This window comes from Euprymna scolopes, chromosome 30 (genome assembly GCF_053919585.1).
Source record: "Euprymna scolopes isolate OS-2025 chromosome 30, ASM5391958v1, whole genome shotgun sequence".
In the NCBI taxonomy this organism is placed as follows: domain Eukaryota; kingdom Metazoa; phylum Mollusca; class Cephalopoda; order Sepiida; family Sepiolidae; genus Euprymna; species Euprymna scolopes.
Window position 1 is genome coordinate 21,779,179 of NC_136511.1, and position 25,000 is coordinate 21,804,178.

A 25,000-nucleotide genomic window follows, 5' to 3' on the forward strand; every position below is an offset into this window, starting at 1 on the left:
GTTCCTTGGACATGGATGTAACTTAATAACTGAATTTGAGCTAACAACTATAGATATTAAGGGTTTATAATAGGGTCAAATTTTAAGAATATATACCGTAATTTTTTTTTTTTTTTTTTTTTTGCTCAGCATACACTTCCAAACACCGGGTAACATCGAGCTAAAATGCTAAAAATAAAAATATATGTATATATATATATATATATATATATATATATATATATATATATATATATATATATATATATGACATAAATATCATGTATTTTAATAAATTAATAAAATGGAAATGGAAAGGAAGTAAAGGATTTAAAAACATTAGATTTCAAATGTTTAGATTATTTTCATTTATGATTAAAGAAATATATATATTTTTTGATCGAGTGTCTTTACTTAATTTATTTTATTTCATAACATATAAAAACAAATTTGGCTTTTATGAAATATCAAAAATTAAGCAGATTGTATTCAAACAGTTAAAGAGGAATATTTTAATAGTTAAAGAAACATTCTGAAATAATCAAAACCCGCTTAATCTCGCTTAAATAAGCACATGGCAGACATATGTTAAATTTTTATTAAAAAATATTAAATAATACAATGAAAAATAAGCATAAAACCGGTTTATTTTTAAAAAAAAAATTTTATTGATGAAAGTCATTTGTAAAATAAGTCAAATTGACGCAAACATTACATTCTCATTAACAAGTATGTAAATTCCATTAAAAAAGTTAAAGGAGAATATTTTATTAATTAAAGAACACATGCTGAAATAACAAAAAAAACGCTTAGATTCGCAAGAGATAGGATCAGTTGATAAAATTAACAGTCAATGTCTTGAAGTTTTTTCTCCTTGGTATTCAGAAACGATTAAATGAAAATATTGTGTTTGAGATGGGTATGTCTTGCTTATGATAGAGCGCTTTATCGTAGGCGCGAGATAAAAATGGTGGGCATTTATCTAAGACAATAGAATAATAGATTCTCTTAAAAAATATCTAACGTCAATAGTGAGAAAAGGTCGTTAATGTATGGTAAAATATTATGCTACTTAGACACAGCTGCTTTCCTTTACCAATTACAGACAAATAATATTCTCTCTACTGTGTTTGCATAAAGTATTGTTGTGACATATATGCTGGTGCATTTACTGATAGGGTAAACCTCTAAGTGTTTTTTCTATTACCAACAAAGCTACATCCCTTGTGCTTTGTTTAATTAAATTAACGTCATTTTTTAAATTATACACCCGCCATGTATTTTGATAAAATGAATTAAATTTTCAGGCCATTCGTCTTTATGAACCCTGATATTATACTTTGAGATGACCCTTGCTGCCAGACATTTTAATATTATTTTTTCCAAATTATTTTGAAAGATTTTTATTTTTTTGTAGAAACGCGTGGACGCTGCCTCCATCTTTATTCAGGGCGTCTACTTCACTTCCATCTCGAATCAGCAATGACGCAATATTTGTTGCTTCACCTAAGTCTTCCACACAGGAGTTGAGTTCATATATGGGTAGATTGTTACGGTGATCAGGTGTATTATTATCAGCACCGCATTGGACTTGCAGCTTCACGCCAAAAAGAGAGACCGCGTTAACTGCCTGGTATAAAAGCGTTGTCGGTAGGTTTCTGCGCTTTTCTTCTCTTAATAGGCGTGTTAACTTATATAGCATTGCATTGGCTAAGTCAGATGACGGACTAGCTTCCAGAAAGAATTGAGTGAATCTTAGAAGATAATACGCAACGTCTACATATTTTTAAAAATCATGATCTGTCTTTGTTTTCTTCATTAATTATTTTTTCTAAATGAGGCCAGATTTTTTCTTCAATGTAATCCCTATACATTGAAATGTCCTTTTAAGCCATCTCGCAATTAAAATAAATGCCGTGTGCACGAAGATCTATTATGCGTTTTAATTAAAAAAAAATGCATGTTCTTGTCTAACGGGTTCGAATTATTCCAGTTTAAACGAAACATTTCCATGACGAATTCACGGCTCCATTCACCGTTGGCTGATTGTAAAGAACGAAGCCTTGACGAATACTTCTACACTGTCTCCCCGCAGCCGAACCTGCTAAGAGACACATAACTTCATAGTCGGAATATAATGGGCTCAATAATTATCTGCTGTCCACCGCAGCAAAATGTGTCACAAGGTGTCACAAGGTCGGAAAATGGAGAACAACCAAGCTTCCCTAAAGGAGGGGCTCTCTTGCCTCAAGAAAAATTGCCTGAGCACCCCGGTCGTCATTCCCTGATTAAAGAACCTAAGGCTGTAAGCCATAAACTTGCCCTACCAGAAATCCCGGTGGCAAAAACTTGGGGTCTGACCTCCTAGGAAGTACGCAAGCGGCAAGCAGTGCACCTCAAACCGACAGGTGCTGGGCCGGTTTGCAGCCCCTCACTTGGATCCATGACGAGTACCTCTACTCTGTCACCCTTCAGCCGAAGCCGCTAGGAGACAAATCCCATCATAGTCGGACTATAATGGTTTAGATATTTATTTGTTGTCCATCGCAGCAAAATGATGAACAAGGCTGGAATGTTGAGAACAGACAAGCTCCCCTACCGAAGCTGCACTCTTGCCTAAAAAAATTGCCTGGACCCCCCCCCCCGGCCATCGCCATTCCCAAGTAGGGGCTATTCAGGCAACAAGCAATAAACTTGCCCCATTGGAAAGCTCAGTATAATGGGATAGGTATTGTATTGCTTCTCCACGTAAGAAAATATGACCCAATGTCGGTTTTTATGTGAAGTGAAGGGGAGAAGGGAAGGGGGAATGTTATATAGGGTTACCCCTACATGGACGAATAACCAATTGCTACATGTCCCATTGTCTTAAAGTGCAGCATCTGCCGGAACAGATACTACACTTTTAGTTATTTAATTCTTTATTCAAGCAAAAATTGCATAGTAAGTTCAAACTGAACAAAACCTTAGGCACAATGCCAAATCAAAAGTGGGGAAAAGGGGGTCGTGGATCATACTTGTCACTCAAGAACAAAAGCAAATGTTTATCTTAGCTAGTATCTTCTTTCACCATAATACCACATTTACATTTTCGTATAGGGGGACGTCCTACTTAGAATCCAAATGTTTGAAATATTTTTAATTAACATGTAAATACAAACGAGATAAAAATAATGATGACGCAATAATCCATTTAGGTCTGGGGCGGGAGAAGAAAAAAGACAAAAGGTGGTTAGTGGGAGCCTCCTAACTCCATCTATTCGATAGACCGCCTATCCACTTCGGCTTTTAAAGGAACCTGAGCTCCTGCAGGCCGATCTCTAAGTGGGGATGCTCTATAGATAGGACGAAATGGAGAAAATAAACTTTTGTGGGTTAGGCATGGGGCGTTAGTGATTGATTTCTTTCTCTCCAAGATGGGTGAAATTTAGATTGAGGAAGAAAAATTGCAGATATGAAGGGATGAGTATCTTGGAGGCTTACTAGTTGGGGAGGGATGAAGCATTCACTCGGCTAGCAAGTAGGGTGAAAATTCATTATGCTTGACGAAACTGCACATTCCACATATAGGTTGGGAATATGTATACAAATTTGGCTCTTTTTCGTACACACAGACTTGCTACATGTATCCATCTTCTGTCAAACGCCGCACGATGCAGCCGTCTTCAATCACATCTGATTTTCACCCGTAGTTGCTGTTTATTGAAAGCGAACAGATCCTGATCAGAAAAGGACAGCACCCCCGGTCACCTTGCAGACGGGACGTCCAAATCACCATTCTCGCCACGGCCAGGATTGTAATGTAGACCATTTGTCTTTCTCTGTCCAATGGCGGCCTGCCGTTGTCAACGACATTGGATACGGGAATCAGGCGAGGTTGCTCGGGATCGATGCGAGCCGTCACCTCACTGGCATATGACCAGTACTGGCGGAGTTTGCGGCAATCGAAGAAAGCGTGATCAGTCGTTTCTACGCAACAGGGACAAGCAGGGGACTCCAAGAAGTATTGCATTGTATGTTTTTTTTTACACAGTAATCACCACTTATCAAGGCCCGGAAGCCACTCAGGGATAAGGGTTATTGCAAGTACATTACGTTAGTGTGGAGATTTGATGAAGTGTTTAATTAAGGGGGCGGTTCATCAGGAATTTGTTAACATTGGACTTGAAGACATCCAGGTTGTAGTCCGGAGGGAAGCAGGCAGACGGAACAGAGTTCCACAGGCGTGCAGTTCTAAGAAAAAAAGCTTTGTTCATGGAATCCGCGTTTTGTTAAGTGAAAGTGCATTTCAGGACAATCGCAATGTCAGAGAGAACTCCGAATTGTTCAGATGACTCGAATCCGTCGCCCAACTTTTCGCAGAGCGGATCTCATGCTGCTGCCAACCCAAACGCGCGCATAGCGTCGCCCCCACTCATTAGGTTCCTACTGAGTTCCATACAGGTAGCAGTCACAAGGTCGCTAGACCTTGGTAATCATCTTACCGCGACTCGGCACTCTTTCAGGAAGGCTGAATCTACCTCGCAGTCTTCGATAAAGGAGTTGAGAATAAGGTCGCGAAAGGGTGCAGTAATCGCCGGGTGCCTCGGTTGATCTTCTTGAAGGTAGTGGCTCAGGAAGGCTAGCGTCTCGACGTCTCGATGACACTGCAAGTCCAGCATTCCCAAACCTCCCTTACAGAGACGTTGAATGCAGACCTGTCTGCTCACTCAATGCATTCCCCTGTTCAAAATGAGCGAGCACAAGAGTTCAAAAGAGCTTTTAGTTGTGCAGTCAGGGGAAGTACGGTCAGTCGGTAAAGGATGAGAGGAAGATGTATGTGGCGAACGCCTCGGCTCCCCCCTTTAAGGAAATTTCCTAGGAAGCCACAAGTTAACCGCAGCCTCCACCTTTGACGGTACATCCGACCAATTCTTATCAAGCTGAAGACCCTGTCCGAACCACACGCTGAGGGTCCAAACCGGATCATCCGTCCAGCTGAATGCGACAGGAAGTTTGCAATGCAACTCCAGGCGCCCAACACAGCCCGACCTACTTACTACTGTTTATCTTGGCCTCCGTACTTCTTTCGTACTGTGCAAGCGCCTCCGACTCGATCTCGATATTTCTGAAGCTCGACACGAACACCGTGACATCATCGGCGAACGCGGGTATCTTGGCAGCTGAGCCGCCATGCAGAGTCATTCCGTGCACGCCGAATTTGCTTCCCCACATCTCAGCTTGCGGAGCAGTGTCTCCAAGGCAAAGCCGTAAGGCAGGGGCGACAGAAAACAACCCTGACGAACCGACCGAGAAATAATAAAGGGTCTTGATCGCTTTTCGTTGCCTTCCAGGACAACCGTGAGCTGTCGATACATCACGGAGATCCACTTGCAGAATTCGGTTTAAAACCGGCGTCCTCCTAGACACATGTCAGGAAACGATGGTCGATCCTATCAGACGCCTTGGACTGATTTAAATTGATCGGCACCGCTTCCGTATCGTCGTCTATTTCGCCCTCAAGGATCTTGCGGATCAGGTGCAAGTTGTTTTGGATTGATCTCCCCATCACAGTGTAGTTCTGTTCCGGTTCAACCAATTGGCCGATAACAACCTGCAGTCGATTCGACAGGACCTGGGCCAAAATCTTCAACTCTTTTTTTAGCAGATTTATGGGTATGTAGTCGTCTAACTCTTGCCCTCCATGCCCAGCACCTTTCTTCAGCAATGTGATCACTCTTTTGGTGACTTTCCCTGGGAGCGATCCCTGAGCAAACCAATGGTTGAACACACCCGTGAGAAGAGGCAGAAACATGGGCGTCAGCCTCAAATACAGTTCGTATGGCAGACCATCGAGTCCCGGTGATCTCTCACAGTTGACCTAATCAAGCACAGGTAAGACCTCCTGCTCTGCCACTCGACCTCGCAACTATCATCTCTAACCGACTCGTGGCGGGGCCGTCGGCCAAACACTGGCGTAACTCAGAAACTAGAATATCGGGCTGTTGAATACTCGTCAAAATGTTCCCGAAGCCCCACGCAGGTCTCCCAAGTCGATTCCAAAGTGCGTCGATTCGAATGTCTGACTTTCGCAATGTATTTGTCCGCCTAGAAACCTCACGGAGCATCAGAACTGACCGCTTCGTTTCCTATCTTTCTACACTAGCTCTACGTGGCCTTCGTAACGCTCACTAGTCTCATGTAGAAGGCCCTCCTTACCTAGTTCTAGTCTAACCCTATAACCCACTCCCTTATCCAGGGTTAGTTTCTGCTCCAGCTGCTTCTTCATCTTGACCTTATCTAGTGAGAGGCGCTGGGCATACTTGACGGAGAAGCTCCTGATCTTGGCTTTGAGACGTAACCACCACTTACTCCCTGTAACTGCGCCCACAAGTGCCTTTTTCATAAATTCTCTTACTGATCTCGGAAGTCTTGTATCTCCAGAAGGAAGATGTTTTACTTCCAGTACCCCGCTAACTAAGGCATATTTCCAAGCTTCAGCCGGGCCATAACTAGTTTATGATCCGTCTGACCGAGCCAAGTGATCGTGGGACAGAATAGAAAGTCAACTTCACCTCTCCTAACTAAATCCTGTCCAAATAGGTATTTGGATAGGAGGGAACACTATTAGTAAACATGCACATCTCCCGCCCTGGATGCTCGACCCGAGAACTGTCGACCAGACCGCATCTAGCTATCAGATAAGTCAGGCTGGACTCACACCTCTCCGACCCTCTAGCTTCGACTCCTACCTTATCTATCTCAGGGCCTATGATGGCATTCCCATCCCTCATTAGAACAACCCGCTTCCGACAATCTACAAACGCGTCGAGCTTACCGAAGAATAAGATCCTCTCACGAGCGGTGCTTGGCGCATGAACCGCGATCAGTCGAAACACAGAATGTTTTATGGCAACATCGGCCACGATCAGCCTGCCCTCCGCATCCCTATGAAATATGTCGACCTTCGCCGCAGGGTATGTTTAACCAGCTAGGGGACTGCTTTCCCCTTGCGGGCTGCCATATGCTGAGGGGACCTTAAAATCTCAGGCCATCACCTAAGAGTCCACAGAATAACCAGCCACATCCACTCTCAGGGTCAAGTGGTCGTGGCGGATGCGAGCCGCCGGCAGGATCATGCCGAACCCCTCGAATTCAGACTAGCCAAATTCAAAGCCATGGATCCTAACTTAAGATGTGTCACAATCAGCTCCGACATCAGCCGGGGAAAGGACGCCAACGTTGTATGCAATGCTAAAGGTGGTCAGGTTTTTCATATCCTGACCTTCTCTCACAATCCCGCCGATGTGCAAAGGAAAAGTCAATTGAAGGACCCTATACAGTAATGAATGAACCAACGCTGGGGCCCTTCTCTTGCATTGTTTTGAGAGTTCATAAATGGAAGGGACATTTTTCCTAATGAGTTCAATGCCCATTCAGCGGTCTCCAGCGTTGTCCACAAGTTTGTCTCTGGAAGCCTGACAAAAATTGTTAGCAGTTGGGAGTCTGGAAAATTAGAGGGGACATTTATGTCTTTTCCCCAATCTGTTGGCAATCCAGCTGAGGTTTTAAATATTTTCTCTGCTGGTGGTGTAAATCCGCTGCAACAGAAAGGGGTCCATAAAACACTGTTTCTCCCTCATTTCAAAGGGAAGAGTCTCTATTGCAGTGAGCCGTGAACGGGAGAAGCTGAAGTCTCTCTCCTCCTCCCGGTTTCACTCTTGTCTTTTTGGGGTGGTTGTTCAGTCTGCATTTGTGTGGGGGCAGGTGTATGTGTGGTGTCTGCTGTTTGTGTTGGTGTGGTGTTTGGTGTTGGTGCATTGTCTGGTGTTTGTGTGGTGTTTGATGTTGGTGTGATATTTGTTGTTGGTGTTGGTTCGGTGTCTGGTGTTGGTGCAGTGTGTGGTTAGGGGGTGTAAATAGGTTGTGTTGTTTGGGTTGGTGTATGATCCCAGGGAGTGTGGGCTACCTTTCTCTCCCCTTTTCTTCTTTCCTTTTTCTGCATTTCGAATGAACCGGGGAGTGGTGAAGTTGGATTCCTCTCCCTCTCGCTAGCTGATTCATCCTCAGAGGAGCATTCTTTTCTCTGCTTGGTCCTCGTCTCGGTTGATGTGGAGACCGTTGGTCATTGCTGCTCCTCTAGTTGATACTCCTGTTATTGTTGGAAATATTTTTTGAGGGCAACTCTTTGCCATGTGGTCCTATTTCGGGCAGAACCAGCAGTGAGGGTGTCGGCTCTCGACCACTACCGTCATGTTGACTTTCTTGGACAATATTGTTGACGGTATGCCTAGCAAGCCCTCTCTATTCACTCGCATCGCTACGGTGTAGCTTCCAAGGCAGACACCGTTTTGGAACCTGGCGAGTCCATCCGCTCCACCTCTCCAAAATTACTGAGAAAGGTTCCCAGCAGTGCTGTCCGTAGGTCAGCAGGAGCATTAAATATTTGTAACCGGGTTGTTCTCCTGCCCCGATACTCCGGCAGTAGCTTGACTACTGCGCATTTAAGGTCTGTGCAGGAGAACTTTTCTTCATCATCCTTGTAGGTTAACACTATGCCACACATTGCAAAGCTCCTCTGCTGTATATACTTGGCGGGTATATTCAGTTTCTGGAGGAACTCTGGCATTTCCTTTTTTTTCATCCCCTTGAACCGATTTTTCCGGATGTCCGAAGTGACAAATGACAGGATCTTGTCGTCCATCGCCTCCCAGTCACCAGGTATTGGATTGAGGACGTTCCCTTCAATATATTCCTTGTACTTGGTAAGGTATAAAATCTTCATATTCCTCTGACATCTTCGACGAGGGGTCGTTTCTGGGGTTAGATGAACATTCCGCTGTCGTGGAGGTGTTTTGTGAGACGGGTTTCCCTTTAGGGGTATTCTCCCGTGCTTTTGTTTAGTGTGTCCGGTACTGCTCCCTTATTTAGGGAGCTTCGCTTTGGGAGAGAATGCTGCTTCATCATGTCTCTTGAGGAGGCTACTTCCTTGCCAGCGTTCATTTCTGGGCAGTATGATTCTTCTTTTGGAGGAACTGCCCTCGTGGGGAGTTTCTTCCCCGGTAATGTCTTTTTAGACTGCTGCACATAAGTTTGGCGGATCTCGTGGGTGTGCCTTATCAGTTTGATAATTTTCTCTCTACCCGCGCACAGTCTTTTGGGACTGCTGCCCCTGCTTCCATGTTTTCCGGGCGGTACGCTCCTTTTGTCTTGAGTGTTGCTCCCAAATTTGGTGAGTCGCCCTTTGGGGGAATTATCATTTCCTCGCGGGAGGTTGTTTTTTTTCTCTTCCCGTATTTGTGGTTCCATGGTCAGTCAAGGTGTATGGTAAATTCCGAAAAAAATCACTGTTTTGACTGACGTGGAGACGGCGTCCAAAGTGGACAGCTGACTTTAGCGCCAAAAGGAAGTGGCGCCAAGACTGAAAGAAGGGCGATAGAAACTGAGAGAGGGAGTGGAAAGTTAGTTAAAGGAAGGGAAAAAGGGTTTCCGACTAGCGGGAAGGCTTTAATTTATCAGATCGGATCCCTCCGCAAGGGAGGAGAGCAGAGAAACACAGACAAAATGGGGGTGCCGACTGAACGTAACCAAACAAAAAGATCGTCAGGGAGTTTCGGGCACGCGAAGGTATCGCCAGAACAGGATAGATACTACACTTTGATGTTCGACAAGAGGCCAAGAAAAAAAAGGCAACCATTTTGTTTATTTATTAAATTATTTATTCAAAATTCTTATTAGACTTTACAAAATTTTTAACAAAAAAAATGACAGAAAACATGAAATGTACTGTTTTAAATGTGTATGGGGGAAAGGGTGTCGGGATTGTCCACTTGGTCTATTCCCTACTTGAAGTCACTACAACACCACATTCGCTCTATGAATTGATCTACTTAAAATCCCCAGATGAGTTGAACATTATTTACAAGATTTTATTTTTACATGATGTATGAAAATTGATGCGTATGTTATAGAACACACATGCTTGAATCTATTGGACTGGTCTACATTGGTAAGCGTGGCTTGAACGTAGTCTTCGAAACTATCAATGGTCGTGCGGACCAGATGCAAATTGTTTTTAATTGATCTCCCGTTTCACAGCGTACTTTTTATCAGGTTCAACTAAGTCATTAGAACGGCCTGCAACCGGTTGGTATTTGCCTCTATATTTAGCAAAGTTATGGATCTAAAATCATCAAGCCTACCCTACAGCATATGCGTCCTTTTTCTTCAGAAGTGTGATCACTCCTTTGATAACCTGACCCGGCATTTAATGCAGCAACTACTCACACTCTGTAACCCGATACTTACAACTAGCGACTCGACCCGCCTTCTGGTGAGGTGAGGTGAGCCAGCAAAATAGTCGCCGAAATCCTGGTCGCGAAGTCTTGACAGCAGAGTGAAGCGATCAGCCAGATGTTTGCGGAACCCCCACAGATCTCCTAGGCCGCCCTATCAACTTTGCGAATGTAGTTATCTGATCTACGCTGGAGTGAAGCGTCAATATTCACTGCTTCGTTAGACACCCTTTCTTACCTAGATCTAACTACTTGACCTTCATACCGCTCGCTAGCCGACCGTTTCAGGTTCTTCATAGCTACTTCTATCGCTAGCGATTCCCCCATCAACAGCCCAGACCAGCTTATCTTCTAAACGCTTATCTGTATTAGCCTTATATGTTGAGGCGCTGATGATATTGGATAGGAAAGTGCCTAATACTAAATTTAGTGTTTACCAATCACTTATTTCTAATAACCGCCCTCACTAAGCCCTTAATAAGTGTTCTACTAGATTTTCCCAGAAGTTAGATAACTCCAGTAACGAGGTATTTAACTTCCAGTACGAAGCAAGGCCAGTGTTTCTATCTAATTCTAATCTGGCCATAATTAGTTCATGGTCAGAGTGCCCTAGCCAGTGGAACGTTGGATAGGATATTTAATACATGTTCCCTTTTCTAACAAACGCTCAGTCGAATTATGATATTGTACCGAAGGATATCGAGGCCCACGTCCACATATCCCGCCAGAAAATTCCCATTGGTTACGGCAACAACGGCGATGACCAGTCTTTCATCGGCATCACTTTGCACAACGTTCACCGTTGCAGGCAGTGTTCGTTTGACCAACACAGAATCTCCTCTCGTTTTCCATTTACCGAATGCTGAAAAGACATCGAAATGTCTCAACAACACTCGAGAATAATCAATCTAACCATAGTGGATTTTCTGTAACGCAGACACATCTCTGTCTAAGGACATGAGGTCCCTCAGCACGCGAGCAGCCTTGCTTCGGCACTTCATGCCCGGCGTATTCAAACTATATGAATTGAAGTATGTGGTTATTACACCTAATTTCAACCTGAAATCCCCAGGGGCCAGGATGTTGCATGTTTGATTTAAACTGCCCGTAAGCAATTCGGACGAAACTCGTCAATCTCGGTCAATTCCTCCGATATCCAGAGGAAAGTTTATTTTAAGGGATATGTAAAACGAAGGGTGTAGTAAGGTGTTTGTGAAGCGTGCAGGAAGATAGTTAACAGAGGGGCGTCAGCTAAATTTTTTGGGTTGGTGACGTCTTGTTCCCGGACCCGAGTAAGGTGCTGCAGCGGTTTACTGATGGCCTTCTGTATTGCTGTAATATCTGTCACCATATGCTGCTTCCCTACCGAATATGATGCTGAGGGGTTGATAGCTTTATCTTAAAAGTTGCAGGCTGCGGGTCCTCGATGGGCATTTTGTTGGACTCGGGTAGCCGCGGAGGTTGTCACTTTTTGGAAGGGGAGTTCTTTGTCGGGTACTTGAATGGAGCTAAAGAGTTTGATGGTGTCTTTTTCCCTGCCTTCACAACCTTGCTTCTTATTGGTTGCTTCTGCTGTTGTTACTAGTGAAGATTTTGCTCCCTCCGTTTGTTTTGGGTGGAGGTGCACTTGTTTTTCAGCAAGGGTTGGAGGGGTTGTCTTCTTGAGGTAGTTTTTAGACACATGCCCCTAGTGCTTGCAATGCCAGACAAAGGGCTTCCTGCCCTTAACTATTCCAGTTATTGTCCAGGTATCTCCCCTAAGCAATGTGGGAATTTTATTGAAACCAACCCGGTCCATTCTTTTTTAAACAGGAAATGCCCTTCAATGATTTTTCGCGGGCCATGGACCGTAGCGACTGGCTCGACGCCTCCATACTGACAAATAACTATTTCTACTTTCGTGGCACGATATAACAAGGTCTAGAAGTGTAAGTCATGTTTAGTTTCAGAAACGTTTCCGATGGTTCGTTGTTCTGAACAAGTCTTGAGAGGTGACTGGTTTGCAGTAGACAGAACAGTATCTGATGGTTCGTTGTTCTGAACAAGTCTTGAGAGGTGACTGGTTTGCAGTAGACAGAACAGTATCTGATGGTTCGTTGTTCTGAACAAGTCTTGAGAGGTGACTGGTTTGCAGTAGACAGAACAGTATCTGATGGTTCGTTGTTACACACAAGTCCAGAGAAGGGGACTTGTTTGCAATAAACTGTCCCACAGAGCAAAATATTATTACCGTGTCGAGACGGAAAAACTCATGTGAAATTACTCCAGAAAAGGTTAAATATTTATGAAGCAATTCTGGTTTCTGATTGGTAGAAAAAGATGAATTAATTCAATTCGTCAGTTCCTAGCAGCATCATTTATAAATAGAATCGTCCGATTGTGTGGGATCATACCTCATTCTTGTTCGTAAGGATGGGATGTGTCTCCTAGCAGATTCGCCTGCAGGGAGACAGGGTAGTACACGTCAAGGATTCGTCACTTGACACTTAGCCCAACAGGTGAGGGGCTGGGAATCCGCCAAGCACCTGTTGAAGTGAGGTACGTCGCCTGGGTAATACCTAGGAGGTCCACCCTCCCGGGCCATGCCCCCCGGCTTTCCGGTGAGGCAAGTTTATTGCTTCCTGCCTGAGGCGCCCCGACTCGGGAATGTCGACGTGTTTACTCAGGCAATTTTAAAAATTGCAAGAGTGCCCCTCCTATACGGGAGCCTGAGGGGTTCCCACTTTCCGGCCTTGTACCACATAATGCTGATGTGGGCAGCATTTTAATATATACCGAATTCTTCATCGTTAGGATGGGATGTGTCTCCTAGAGGCTACGACTGAAGGGAGACAGGGTAGTGCAAGGAGTCGTCACTTGACACTCAGCCGAATAGGTGAGGGGCTGGACTGAGGTACGCCACCTGAGTAATACCTAAGAGGTCAACCCTTCCAGGCCTTGCCATCGGGTTTTCCGGTGGGTCAAGTTTATTGCTTGCTGCCTGAGGCGACCCGAACGGGGAATGCCGACGGGGTTACTCAGGCAATTTTTAAAATTGAAGGTGTCCCCGCTCTTTAGGGGAGCCTGCGTGGTTCCCACTTTCCAGCCTTGTGCCACATATTGCTGATGTGGGCAGCAATTAAATATATACCCCAATACCCCATTCTTCTTCGTTAGGAAGGGGTGTGTCTCCTAGCGGCTTCGGCTGCAGGGAGACAGGGTTGCACCAAGACCGTCTTAAAAGATAAGATCGCCGGTGGGCAAAAATAATTTAATCTGGTGACGTCATCACGGATAGTCCCTTGCTTGACACCGGTAGTCACCGGTAGATATCGTAACGTCTTGAAGTCAGTGTAATATTTTTTTTTATTAAAATGCCTTCACAGTGCATCGTTCCAAATTGCCGAGGAAATTATCGTAAAGGACCCAAAGTGACCGTATTTTCATTTCCGAAAGATAAAGAATTATATTACTTATGGGTAAAAAAGTAAAAAGAAAAGATTTTTACACCATCTCCATTCAGCACAGTAAGTTTTAACGTGCTCCCCCCCTGTATTTTACACGATGTAACTATTATTTAATTCAATATTATCATCCTAAGTTTTTTTACCATTCAAAAGAAGAAGCTTCAAATAAATTGCTAAGATTAAATAAAAACATTTTACAGCATACAAAACTAATGAAAATGCGAGACAACATCGACTCTTTTAAACACGTTTTTTTGAAGAGACGATTTTTTAAGCTGTTGACACACCTGTTTTAAAAATCTAGCAAAAATTAATTTTCCTGAAATGTTTCAGTATTTAAAAATAATTTCTGCCGGCTGATAAAATTTTTAAACTTTTTTTAAAGCTAGAAAGATAAAATTAAAAAAATACTTTTATATATATATATATATATATATATATATATATATATATATATATATATATATATATATATATATACATATATATATATATATATATGTATATGAGACTAAACTAAAAAAAAAACGCGCGTTTACTTGTCATTAACGTATTTTAACAAACTAAAAATATGGATATAAAAAATGATTTTGCATATTATTTTTGTTATGTGGTGAAATAATCTTAAATAAGAAATATGATTTTTTCTTTAGGTTAATTATTTTTTTACTGTGCAATACTTCATGAATTTATTAATGTTTAAAAAATGGTTAAATATGTAGAATAACTCCACCTTCGAGAATTCCTTTAAAATTACCACTTTAATAGGTTTTCGGGTTCGCTGAAAACGAAAATAACATTTAAAATTAAGGCAAACGAGTATTTTCTAAGATATCTTAAAAAAAGACTACTTGTTTCCTGGAATTTTAAAGGATTTTCCGAGGGTAAAAGTAGATGGTCAGTTTACGTTAAATTATTATAGAAAAGGGATCCCCCCACTTTTTTAACTAACGTTTCTTGGAAACTACTCGTTTGCCTTAATTTTAAATGTTATTTTGGTTTACAGCGACCTCAAAAACCTATAAAATTAGGAATTATAAAGGAATTTTCCAAGGTGAAGTAGAATAAAAACACAAAAATTATATCCAGTTTGGTAGAAAAGTAACTTATCTTGCCTTTGATAACAATTATTTGTTATATATTTGTTTTTTGACAACTTTTTCGAATCTATGTGATCAGTAATACAAACCCAATTCTTCCTATTTACCAAAAACTGTTTATGCCTATTTTAGTCAACAACAACAAAAAAAAGTTCATTAATAATTATTTTTCTATCTTATCGTTTTTTTGTCATGTAATTTTTTAAAAGTCAAACATATGGTACGGTTTTCTTTTAAATTATTTCTTTAGGTATGTGAACAACAAATTGAAAAAATGCTCATATGGAGTTCTTCGAATTCCCTCATAAATGATTTTTGTCGCAAGGAGAATGACAACATTAATAAAAAAAAAAATAAAAAAAATTCAAACTTTTAATTAAATTCCACAACGGATTTTTATAATGTCTGATGTATTTAATATTTGAAATATTTCTGCATTAGTAACTTTGTTTATACTAACATTATTTGTTTGATTTTAATTTTAACTTATCGTTTGTTCTTCAGTTAAATTAATTTATTGTTTGTTTTTCAGTTAAACTAATTCATTGTTCGTTTTTCAGTTTTGATTTAAAAAATATTGTTCATATGATTTAAAAAATATTCATTTCGATTTTTAAAAAAAATCATTTCGATTTAAAAAATTCATTTCGCTTTTTAAAAATATTGTTTTTGATTTTGAAAATATAGTGTGGTTCATTTACATTTAAAAATATTGTGGTTCATTTTGATTAAAAAATATTCATTTTGATTTTAAAAAATATTCTTCATTTTGATTAAAAAAAATTGTTCATTTCGATTAAAAAACATTCATTTTGATTTAAAAAAATCATTTTGATTAAAAAATAGTTTAATTTTAATATTTATTTATTGTCTTAACTCATATCAAATGTTTTGCTTGTGTTCTGCTTCAAATATTCATAATCTTACATGCATAATTTTCATTTAATTATATTAAATAAACTTCAAGTTTACTACGAATCAAATCGTGTTCCTTCACTTTTTTAAAATGTAATTTATAAGTAATTAAAGAACGTATTCTAATCTTTAAAATCTATAATACAACAAAATATTCAATTTCTTATAATACTTAAACAAACAACTTGTGTTTTTTATTATTATTTTATTTTATTATTTTTTTATTATTAATATTAGATGAGTTTCAGTATAAATCATCGTGTTCTCTCGTTATTTTTTATTTTAATCCAATTTTGAAGTTTTGTAACGCTGTCTGTAAAAATTACTGTTCATTATTGACAGTCTAAGAGTTCCACATATCTTGCTTGTTGGGACCTCGGCGATGACGTCATTTTTTCAACTGGCCGGCCATCTTTATAACGAAGGCCACGGTTGTACACGTCAAGGATTCGTCACTTGACGCTCAGCCCAACAGGTGAGGGACCGGGAACCGGCCCAGCACCTGTTGGACTGAGGTACGCCGCCTGGGTAATACCTAGGAGGTCCACCCTCCCAGGCCTTGCTACTAGGCTTTCCGGTGGGGCAAGTTTATTGCTTCCTGCCTGAGGCGCCCACGCCGGGGAATGCCGACGGGGTTACTCAGGCAATTTTAAAAATTGCAGGAGTGCCCCTTCTTTAGGGGAGCCTGCGGGGTTGCCACTTTCAGGCCTTGTGCCACATATTGCTGATGTGGGCAGCAATTAAATATATACCCCCATTCTTCTTCGTTAGGAAGGGGTGTGTCTCCTAGCGGCTTCGGCTGCAGGGAGACAGGGTAGTACACGTCAAGGATTCGTCACTTGACATTCAGCCCAAAAGCTGAGGGGCCGAGAACCGGCCCAGCACATTTTGGACTGAGGTACGCCGCCTGGGTAATACCTAGGAGTTCCACCCTCCCAGGCCTTGCCCCCCGGCTTTCTGATGGGGCAAGTTTATTGCTTGCTGCCTGAGGCGCCCTCACCAGGAAATGTCGACGGGCTTACTCAGGCAATTTTTAAAATTGCACGAGTTCCCCTCCTTTGGGGGAGCCTGCGGGGTTCCCCCTTTCCTGACCAAATAATCATCTTCTTTAGAATTTCCATACGCAGTCTGAAGCTATGCATAATGATCTAAAAATCACCATTTCTAGGGACATAAAAACTTAAGACATCTCGAAGGCGTGCATGGGAGATGCCTTCTCTGCAATGCTGATCGACCGAAAATTCCAAGCCATCTTGATTAATCCTTCTTCCGGAATATCTTACAAATTACCTCTGTGTTACCAATGTATAAATGAAACATAAAGAAATAAAGAGAAAACGCTTAGAATCAGTTAATGTTGGAAAAAAATTAATATAAAATAAAGTGCAATATGTGCCTTTTCAAACAAAGAGCAAGTGGTTGGCACGCTAACCGATGAGGCTAGATTGGTTGCCAGGGATTCTCCTCAAACTCAACTTCAGGTCAAATTAACGCTCTAAAACCTTTAATACAGACATATACATTTTAAAAAAGAAATATGAAATAATACAATAAAAAAACAAATACAAAAATATTAAAAAATTAAAAAAAAGAAATATGTAATAATACAATAAAAAACATGAGACAAAATTATTAAAAATAAAAAAAGAAATATGAAATAATACAAAAACCATAAGACAAAAATATTAAAAATTAAAAAAAATATGAAATAATATAATAAAAAAACACAAGACAAAAATATTAAAAAGTAAAAAAATGAAATATAAAATAATACAATAAAAAACATAAGACAAAATATTAAAAATTAAAAAAAAGTAATATGAAATAATACAATAAAAAACATAAGACCGGTTTGTAAAAGAAATCGTTTTTTTTTTATTAAATAATACCAAATAAATAAGACAGAAATATAATTTTGGAAAAAGAAATATGAAATAATACAATAAAAAACATGAGACAACAATATTAACAATTAAAAAAGAAGAAATATGAAATAATGCAATAAAAATACACATAAGACCGGTTCGTAAAATACATCGTTTTTTATTGAATAGTGTCATATATAAAAAGAAGTCAAATTGATGCGAACATTAACTTCTCATAAAAAATGTACAGACTCAACTAAGCAATTAAAAGAAATCATTTTGAATGAAAAGAAAATATACGTAGTGAAAAAGGTCGTTAATGGATGGTAAACTATTATGCTCCTAAGACTAAGCTGTTTCATGTAAAAATTACAAACAAGGGGGATTCCCTCTTTTGTGCTTGCAAGGATTATTATTGCCACATATACCGATAGTCTCACCTTCTAAGTTTTTCTGTCCTATTAATCATGGTAAAACTATGTGATGTCCTGTTTAATAAAATTAACGTTGTTTTTAAACTCTACACCCGCCATGTATTTTGATAAAATGAATTAGATGTTCCGGGTACTCGTCTTGATTAACCCTGATTTTGTACTGTGAAATGGCCCTGGCTGCCAGACATTTTAAAGTTACTTTTTCCAATTTATTTTGAAGGATTTTTATTTCTTGTAGAAACGCGTGGACGCTGCCTCCATCTCTATTCACGCCGTCTACTTCGCTTCCGTTTCGAATCAGGAATGAAGCAATCTTTTTTGTGTCACCTAAGTCGTCCCCACAGAAGTCGAGTTCATATATGGGTAGATTGTTACGGCGGTCGGGTGTATTAATATCAGCACCGCATTGGACTAGCAGCTTCACACCAAAAAGAAAGACCGCGTTGACTGCCTGGTGTAAAAGCGTTGTCGGTAGGTTTCTGCGCTTTTCTTCACTTAATAAGCGTGCTAACTTATATAGCAATGCATTGGCTAAGTCAGACGACGGACCTGCTTCCAAAAAGAATTGAATGAATCTGAGAAGATAATAAGTAACATCTGCATATATTATATTATATTGATTATATGGTTTTTTTAAATAAGGCCAGATTTTTTCTTCAATATAATCCATATACATTGAAATCTCCTTTGAAGCCATCTCGCAATTAAAATACATTTCTCTTTTGTGCGCACGAAGATCTATTATGCCTTTGAATAAGACATGTATGTTCCTGTCTAACGGGTTCGAATTATTCCAGTTTAAACGAAAAATTTCCATGAGGAATTCGTTTGTAATATAATCGTCTTTAAAATCTTCTGAAATTTTAATCGCCGTGTCAATTGTTAAAATATCTGAAGCTGACTTCCAACATATATAAATGTTCAACGCTTCCATCATCATATATTTTTTTTGTGGCCGTCGTTCTGTTAATTCTTTAACGTTTCGGAACTCTGTGTAGATTCCAATGTTCTGCGGTGTCTCTGCATCTCTCGGCAAGTTATGATGTTCCCTCATACTGAAAGCTTCCTTCCAACTTTCAAAACCTATGAAGAAACGTGATTCCACCACCCACTTACAACCTTGTAACTCCAATTCTCTTATCCTTTTCAGAGCTTGTGCTTGTCTTCTTAACTGAAAATAAAAAAAAAATGTGTATATTAAAATGTTTTAACAACGAAAAGACGTAAATTAATGAAAAAGAGGAGGACATTTATTTTCTTTTTATGAATAAAACAGTCATCTGGTTTCCCAAACCCGAAGAAATCCTTTACCTGAATAAAAGCCAAGACGCCCTAAACTGAATACTCTTGCCACATCTGGGCGGGAGCTTTATTGACAACATCCAAATCGAAGAAACTTGGTAAATGTCGCCTTTTTTCTTCCCTGCAGCCTATTTGCCACATGTTCCATCCTTATTTGCATAGTAAGTACTAATCTGAGCTTTACACCATGGCCTCTACCGGTGACAAACGTTCAAAAAGCTGACTCATCTTTATCACCAAACTCTATTTTTGACTGAATCCATTTATCTAATCTGTATTTATGCTTGAATTTAAATGCAAATTCCAGAACTACTCGCATGTACTACCCCGTTCCGCGGACCTGATTTTCAGCTTATTCTTTTCTAGTTGTCTTCAAGTCTAATGTACATAATTTTTTGTTGGGCCATCACTTTATTTTACTCTTACACACACACACAAACACACACGCACAAACACATATATGTATATATATATATATATATATTTATATGTACATATGCATGAAAATTTCATATTATTCTACATAACTTAATTCAGAATTAGAGCTTTGGTATTTCTTCTATCTACTATATCTTCACACACATATATATATATATATATGTACATATATCCATATATATATATGTACATATATCCATATATATATGTACATTTATATATATATGTACATATATCCATATATATATGTACATATATCCATATATATATGTACATATATCCATATATATATGTACATATATCCATATATATATGTACAGATATTCATATATATATGTACATATATTCATATATATATATATATATTAAAATACATACATATATTAATATATATATATATATACATACTTATATACACACATACACATATATATATATTAATAATTACACACACATACACATATATATATTAGTGAATATACATACATGTGAATACACACATACACACACATATATATATTCGAGTTTAACATGCCACATAATTTTTATTAATTCAGGCTTGACAGAAATTTAGACATTTGTTTATAATTCAGGTGGTAGACCGCCCATATATATAATATATATATAATATATATATATAATATATATATATATATATACATATTATATATATATATATTTAAACAAGGGGTGTTCACACAAAATGTGTATTTTTTAACATTATTTTATTATTCAGTGTATTGGTTTTTCATTGAGAATTATGTTTGGATCATTGTAATAATGTTTTTAAATCACTGAAATCGTTTTTACGCGTTTCAAACGTTCTGTCAAGCGCCCTCGTCAGACATTATTTTCAAATGTATTGGAGATGTAAAAATGGCATTTTCGTAGTTCATTTGAAGTGTTTCCAAGGGGTGGAGGCTTGTAAGTGTTTATTATTCATCGACATGTTTTATTTTTATTACTCTTTTATTGGGCTTGTCGAGGCCGCTGACCTGGCTGTAGTCACTCTCTCTTTCTGCTAGTGTTTTTTTTCTTTTTCTTTAGGGTAGGGTAGGGTAGGGTGTGTGTGTTTGTGTGTGTGCGCGCGCGTGTGTGTGATTGTGTGTGTGTGTTTTCTTTTATTGGTTTGAGAATGTGTATACTGTTTTATAGTATTATGAGGTTATTTGCTTCCTTAGGAAGATGACTGTGATCCGAGGTCATTACTAATGTGTATGTGTGAGGAAGGGGGCAGCTCTTCTGAAATAAGGGTAGGGGTGCTTTCATTCTATTTTGATATTTATTTTTTGGATTCTTGGATTTTAGTATTGTGATTTTTCTTTTTGGTCTTTTTGGGTATTCCTTATATTATGTTTGTTTAGAAAGAGGGGTGTATTTAAAATATGTATAGTTTTTTTTAATGTTTCTATTTATTTGTCTCCCCATGTTGGTATGGCCAGACCCAGGATCGGTTCCTAGTGTGGGGAAGATTCTGTTCCCCAGAGGGGGGGGCAATTGGAGGGGGTATAGGTATGGGAGGGGGATGATAGAAGGGATGATAACTGTTTCAGTCATGAGGGGGTTCTTCTCCACTGACTGAGGAGGGGGCGAGGTGTTGGAACAGATATTATACTATGGTTCTAGGTGTTTCCTAGTGTTGTTGGTTTCGAGGTGAAGTAGGGTTGGTATTGTTCAGTGTGTTGTATTAGAGATAGGGGTGTTATGTCTGTGTATGGTTGTATGCGCGCACGGGTGTGTGTTTTAATGTGTCGGTTCTGATTTATGTGTGGGTGTGTATATGTGTATTTGTATGGATGTGCATGCGAGTGTACCTTGCATTTCATGTTTTTGTGTGTTGATATTAGGCTCTGTGCAGTTTAGGAGTGAATCTGGTGATGAAGTTTTTTTTATTTTCTGCCTTTTTTCAACCGACTTATTTATTTTATGGCATCCGAATATGATAAATGTTTTTTTTTTAAAGCAAACATGGGTTGGGCGTATAGTGTTGATTAAATTCGCAATAAAAAAAAATATTAGCGATATACAATATATGAACTTAACCATTTTTTTTATTTTAAATCAACTGATATTTTTTTTTCTTGCGGATAAATATTAATATAATTATATAGTATAGTTAAGATTCCGAGAATTAGATCTGCTCGAAGATAAAAAAATAACATCACATGTTGCTTCGTTCTTATTAGTTAAACAGTATCACGCACTTTAGATATGTAGTCGCAAAAATAAATAAATAAATGTATAAAATATTAAAAAATTACCTCGGTATATTTGCAGAAACACCTGTTTCTTCTCCCTTTGCGTAGATCCATTGCTATTTTCGATACCTTTTCGTCGTTGGGACACGTGCGTAAATTTATGATCCGGCAAACTTTGAAATTAAAAAAAGTAAGAAAAAGTGTTAAACTAAATCCATAGCAAACCACGCATGCTCAAAATATATGTATACAAAATAAGATGAGGTAGCACCCCTTTTCACAAAAACGCATTACGTTTTGATCTGACCTCAATAAAAACCCTAACCTGTAAAAGGTCAAAAGTGACATTCAACTAAGGGATATCGAAAGATTATTAGGGTTTGGCTTAGGATTTTTACTCGCATTCGATTCCTTTCTTTTCTTTTTTTTAACACGTTTTAATGTTCGTCAGTGAAAGTTTGACAAATCTTAACTTCATTACCAGCAGACATTTTTCAATTAACAGCATTACGAATTCCATTAATATTAAACCAAACAGACAATAATAACAACACATTCGTGAGTTAGTAATAAAAAATAATAAAATGATATGCATTAAATATTATGAACATTAAAACACGTATATGTCCTAAGAAAACATGGAGAGACGCTTTCCAGACCGGAAATATGCAATAGACAAACGAACAGCGTATGAAAAAAAACGGAACAAACGACGCGCAATGGCAACGTTCAAAGTTACATTTTATCATGAACACTAAGCAACGGAAGGAAGTTGGCCTTCGGGCCAAGATCAAAGTGTAGTGTCTGTTCCGACAGATGTTGCAAGCTATGACTGGCTATGACTAGCTATGACTAGAAAAGACTATATGTGGGGGCAACCCCACAAGTCTGACCTTTAACCAGCTCCCATTTCCCACCTCTCGGGAGCTGGTCCCCTTTTCCCATTCCCCCTCCCTTCACTCCTCACATTAAAAATCGGTCTTGTGTCTAATTTGCTCGGTGGGGGAGCAAATAAATACCATCTGTTACTGCAAGCAAAGGTCCTATGTGGGGCGACCCCACAGATAAGGCCTTGGTCAATGTAGGGACAACCCTTCACACCAATTGTCACTATCCAACTCCCCTACTCCCCTTGTGCCTAATTTGCTCAGTGGGGGAGCAAATAAATACCTGGCCTTCGGGTCAAGATCAAAGTGTAGTACCTGTTACTGCAAGCAAAGGCCCTATGTGGGGCGACCCCACGGATAAGGCCTTGGTCAATGTAGGGACAACCCTTCACACCAATTGTCACTATCCAGCTCCCCTACTCCCCTTGTGCCTAATTTGCTCGGTGGGGGAGCAAATAAATACCTGGCCTTCGGGTCAAGACCAAAGTGTAGTATCTGTTACTGCAAGCAAAGGTCCTAATTGGGGCGACCCCACGGATAAGGCCTTGGTCAATGTAGGGACAACTCTTCACACCAATTGTCACTATCCAGCTCCCCTACTCCCCTTGTGCATAATTTGCTCAGTGGGGGAGCAAATAAATACCTGGCCTTCGGGTCAAGATCAGTGTAGTATCTGTTCTTCAGATGCTACACTTCAATTTCTTGTTCTCTGTCAGTGGAGGAGAAATCCTTCACGACCGAGACAATTTTTATTTTTGTTCCTTTTCTCCTCATTAAAAAAAACGACCCTGGTGTCTCCCTCTGTCCCGTGGGGAGAAATTGTAAATAGGAAAATATAAAAAAAAGATTAAATTATAAAGATGGGGAGGAGTAACTTTTTCTCCTCTTCGAACATGCTAACCAGAAATATATCAAGACAAAAAAAAATATATATTACATGCATATTTATATATAAATATTTTCTGTATATATATATTTTTATGCATATATATTTTATGTATATATATATATATATATGTGTGTGTATGTATATACATATATATTTATCTGTATATATATATATATATATATTTATCTGTATATATATCTATATATTTATGTATATATGTATGCATATATATATGCATGTATATATTTAATATATATAATATACATATAATATATATTATATATATAATATATATAATATGTATATAATATATAATACATATATAACATTTATTATATATATATATATAATAAATGTTATATATGTATTATATATTATATACATATTATATATATTATATATATAATATATATTATATGTATATTATATATATTAAATATATACATGCATATGTATATGCATACATATATACATAAATATATAGATATATATACAGATAAATATATATATATATATATATATATATATATATATATATATATATATATATATATATATATATATATATATATATATATATATTAGTGCCGGCAACAGCAAAGAGAAAATCTGCACTTGTAATTTTGCTAAAAACTGCAAATAGAATCTAAATTTTTTGTCACTATTTAAACAACAAACTATACCTCATTTGATTCGCCTTTTATTCCTCTATAATTTATTTTGTTCATATTTAACTTTTAATAGAAATAGTCTAGTGTTCACGTCAATTTAAAAAAAATAACTTAAAATTGTGGAGCCAAAAAAAATCCGCAGCAACAAATTACATATATACATATATACGCATGAAAATATCTACCAACACTCGACAAAGCATCTCTAATTGTAATTTTTGTTGGTCCATGTTATACAGGGTAACATTTACGGCATATGCTACGATATTTTAGTTACCGTCGGAGCTCATCAATCTCCACCTTTCGAGTTTATCTAATCGAGAAATCGGCCGCAGATTGAAATGTGACGAGAAAACGGTACGAAAGACAGCACTAAAACACCAGCAGTGTTTCTGATATAACTAAATCTGGTCGGACTAGGGTTTCTTCTACAGGGATGCCAATGCTATCAAGATGCTATCAAGATCCGCAGCCTAAGAAACAGATTTAAACGTCTCCGCAAATCCAACAGTGCAGTCTTGATAAAAAGTGCTCTCTTTCTACTATCAAGGACAGATTAATGGAAATTAATTTGCGAGGATAACTATATCTACTGGTATGAA